Source organism: Penaeus monodon, chromosome 12 (genome assembly GCF_015228065.2).
Source record: "Penaeus monodon isolate SGIC_2016 chromosome 12, NSTDA_Pmon_1, whole genome shotgun sequence".
NCBI lineage: Eukaryota > Metazoa > Arthropoda > Malacostraca > Decapoda > Penaeidae > Penaeus > Penaeus monodon.
Window position 1 is genome coordinate 43,748,192 of NC_051397.1, and position 5,000 is coordinate 43,753,191.

Genomic DNA, 5,000 nt, shown 5'->3' on the forward strand with positions numbered 1-5,000 from the left:
GGTGTGGACCAGGTTACGACGGAGAGTGTTCACCTGGCGAAAGATCAGCCTGTAGTTGAGAGGGTGAAGAGGGCGACGGAGAGAGTAGATCTCCTCAGTGTAGGGCGGCTGAGGACAGGCAGGTGATAGTCTCTTTAGGAAAGGAGTCGTGGTAGAAGGTCCGCCGTGCCCGGGATAACGCGACGTCGAGAACATGACGAGGGTAACCCAGTTTGGAGAACGAGCGAAGCAGGAAGTCGATCTCTCAATCCAGGTACTGGGGGTCACAGTTGCGGAGGAACAGCGAGGTGGCAACACCTTTCTTTACATCGAGAGGATGGTATGAGAAGTGTATGTACATACCACTATGCATAGGCTCCCTGTATGGAGAGGGAGAAGTGGTCATCAGAGCGATGAACTAGGGTGTCCGAGAAAGGGAGCTTGTTGTCAACCTCCCATTTTACCTTGAAATGGATAGAAGGAAAGAGAGTTCAGCTGCGTCAGGAAATCCGAGAACAGGGCAGGGTCATGAGGCCAGAGAGCAAAGACGTCGTCGACATACCTCAGCCAGACCGACGGACGAAGGGAGATGGAAGGAGAAGCTCAGACTCGAAGAATTCCATGAACAGGTTTGCCAAGACTGGAGAGAGGGGAGAGCCCATGGCAACACCGAACGTCTGAGAGTAGAAGCGACCCTCAAAGGAAAAGGAATTAGATTCCACACACAAGGAATCAGCTGGAGGAAGACGTCGGTGGGCAGAGGGAGACGAGGATCCTCTGCGGGGAGCCTCCTCTGAAGAAAAGCGAGGACGTAATCAAGCGGGACCTTGGTGAACAGGGAGGCAACATCCAATCTCATCATGATCGCCGGTAATACTCCACGGACGTGGGAGATGAAGTCCTGAGAGTGGTGGAGGTGAGCAGGAGAGAAGGTACCAAGGAGGGGAGTGAGAGACTTCGCAGCCAGGCCGCAGAACCTCTGGTAGAGATTCGCCACCGGAAAACAGGCCGCTATCTCTTTCGGGCGACGGTGGAAGGTAGCAGCAATGCGTTCACGGGGGTCGCTGGTCAGAGGTGCATAGGTAGAGGCGTCATCCAACAGGTCCTGAGTCTTCTGCAGGTAAGAAGCACGGTCGAGGACCACCACCGAGTTGCCCTTGTCAGAAAGCAAAATGATGACATCCTCCCTGCGCAGGCTTTGAAGGGCCTCACGGTAATGCCTGGGAATGGAAAGGTTAGGATGGAGGAGAGATTCGAGGGCTGGGATGAAAGCACCACGGAGGAGATAGATATCAGGCAACGAGTTCCTGTGCGAAGAGATGAAACGGTCAAAGGATGAAAATGTCGATACAGTAAGGGGGATGCGAGGAAGACGAGCCAAAGAGCTGGGGGTCGGGGAAAGGTGATCCTTGACCGTTTCCTGACTCTTCGACAAAGGAAACTCGTTGCCTGATGTCTCTCTCCTCCGTGGTGCTTTCATCCCAGCCCTCGAATCTCTCCTCCATCCTAACCTTTCCATTCCCAGGGCATTACCGTGAGGCCCTTCAAAGCCTGCGCAGGGAGGATGTCATCATTTTGCCTTTCTGACAAGGGCAACTCGGTGGTGGTCCTCGACCGTGCTTCTTACCTGCAGAAGGCCCAGGACCTGTTGGATGACGCCTCTACCTATGCACCTCTGACCAGCGACCCCCGTGAACGCATTGCTGCTACCTTCCACCGTCGCCCGAAGAGATAGCGGCCTGTTTTCCGGTGGCGAATCTCTACCAGAGGTTCTGCGGCCTGGCTGCGAAGTCTCTCACTCCCCTCCTTGGTACCTTCTCTCCTGCTCACCTCCACCACTCTCAGGACTTCATCTCCCACGTCCGTGGAGTATTACGGCGATCATGATGAGATTGGATGTTGCCTCCCTGTTCACCAAGGTCCCGCTTGATTACGTCCTCGCTTTTCTTCAGAGGAGGCTCCCCGCAGAGGATCCTCGTCTCCCTCTGCCCACCGACGTCTTCCTCCAGCTGATTCGTCTGTGTGTGGAGTCTAATTCCTTTTCCTTTGAGGGTCGCTTCTACTCTCAGACGTTCGGTGTTGCCATGGGCTCTCCCCTCTCTCCAGTCTTGGCAAACCTGTTCATGGAATTCTTCAGTCTGAGCTTCTCCCATCTCCCTTCGTCCGTCGGTCTGGCTGAGTATGTCGACGACGTCTTTGCTCTCTGGCCTCATGACCCTGCCCTGTTCTCGGATTTCCTGACGCAGCTGAACTCTCTTTCCTTCTATCCATTTCAAGGTAAAATGGGAGGTTGACAACAAGCTCCCTTTCTCGGACACCCTAGTTCATCGCTCTGATGACCACTTCTCCCTCTCCATACAGGGAGCCTATGCATAGTGGTATGTACATACACTTCTCATACCATCCTCTCGATGTAAAGAAAGGTGTTGCCACCTCGCTGTTCCTCTGCGATCTCTGTGACCCCCAGTACCTGGATGGAGAGATCGACTTCCTGCTTCGCTCGTTCTCCAAACTGGGTTACCCTCGTCATGTTCTCGACGTCGCGTTATCCCGGGCACGGCGGACCTTCTACCACGACTCCTTTCCTAAAGAGACTATCACCTGCCTGTCCTCAGCCGCCCTACACTGAGGAGATCTACTCTCTCCGTCGCCCTCTTTACCCTCTAAACTACAGGCTGATCTTTCGCCAAGTTAACACTCTCCGTCGTAACCTGGTCCACACCAACCCTCCCTCTACCTCGAAGGTGGGCACCTATGCTGTTCCTTGTGCCTCTGTGATAAGCAGTACTTTGGCGAGACAGGCGCCAGTCTCACTAAGCGTCTGTCTCAACATAAGGACGCTGTATCCAGGGGACACAAGAACAACGCCCTGTTTCGTCATCAGTGGGACACAGACCATCCGATGGACTGGTCAACGGCGCGGATTGTCTTTCTTCCGCTGATATCCACGCCCGCAGACTGGTGAATCCTCCCTATAAAGCCGCTGCCTAATTTCACATGAACAGTGGCTTTTTTCTTGGTGATAGTTTCCTCGCTTCCACATCCTCCGCCTTCTCCCTTCTGCCGGCCACCCGGCACATAGTCCGCCCGATCCTCCGACCTCATGTGGCCGCCTTTGCTTCCGTTCGTCTGTTCACCTGCCCCGTGTCACCGCGTTCCCTCTCCTCTCCCTTTCCTCTCCAGACCTGAGGATGGAATCCAGGAGGATTTCGAAACTGTAGTATCCTTTTCAATAAATCTCGTTTTTGTATTGTGGATTTTCTTCCATCACTATTAGCATTATTGCTATCATCACTCATTATCATTATTTTTGTTGTCATTGCTGAAAATATTATTGTTATTATGTGATTTGTATACATACACATCATATATATATATATATATATATATATATATATATATATATTTTATATATATATATATATATATATATATATATATATATATATATATATATATATATATATATATACATATATTTATTTATTTATTTATTATTTTTATTTATTTATTTATTTATTTATTATAGACACCCACCCACCAACACACACATACAAATTTTTACAATAAAAGCCGCTCTTCTCCCTTCACTTTCGCATGATTTGCAGCAGTTCGTACCCGCTTATCATACTTATTATTGTAAAACAACCCTTTCCTGATCATTAGGAGCTCCCTTCTTTCGTAATTAGCCTTAAACTCCAGAATTTGAGATATTTTTAGTGAGTCATCGCCATTACTTTGATATTAAAACAGGTAATGTATGATTTTCTTTCCTCTTATTATTATTCTCATTACTATTATTGTTATTATAATTGTTATTATTATTGTTGTTATTATTATTATTATTATTATTATTATTATTATTATTGTTATTATTGTTCTTAATATTATTATTATTGTTATTGTTATTATTATCATTATTATTTTTTATTACTATATTATTATTATTATTCCTGTTTTTATTATTTTTTTCTCTTATACTTACAATCATCGTCATTGTTATCATTATTTTTATTTTATTTTTATTATTTTTTTATTTTATTTTCATTATTAATTTTTATTATTATTATTTTTATTATTATTATATTATTGTTATTATCATTATTATTATTATTATTATCATAATAATAAGATAATGATAATAAAAATAATAAAATAATAATAATAATAATATAATAATAATAATAATAATAATAATAATATATAATAATAGCAATAATTAACATAATTATTTTATTATTATCCTTACCAATAGTATCATCGTCATTATTTTCTTGTTATTTTGTTATTATTATTACTTTTATTATTATTACTCATTATTATTATTATTATTATTATTATATTATTATTATTATTATTATTATATAATTATTATTATCATATCATTATCGTATTTCAACATCAGCACTATTATCATCCTCATTCTTCTTATAATTATCATTAATATTGTTACTATCATTTCATAATTTCCATTATTATTTTCATGGTAATATTACTAATAATATTTATCATTGCAATTATTATTATATCATTATTATTATCAATAGCATTATTATGATCATATCATCACTATCATTATCATGATTGTTATATTATTTTTGTTATCGTTATTATCATTATTGTTATTCTCACTGTTCTTGCCATAATTACTGCTATCATTAATATCATATTATCCTTATCATCATTATTATCATTATTGTTCATACTTTTGATTATTATCATCATTATCACTATTATTATTTTTATTATTATTATTATTATCATTATCATTATTATTATTATATTATTATTATTATTATTATTATTATTATATTATATTATTATTATTATTATTACATTATTATTATTATCATTATTATTTTATTTCATCATTATTGTTATTAGTAGTAGTAGTAGCAGTAGTAGTAGTAGTAGTATTATAATGATGGTTGTATATATATATATATATATATATATATATATATATTTATATATATATATATATATATATATATATATATATATATATATATTTATATATA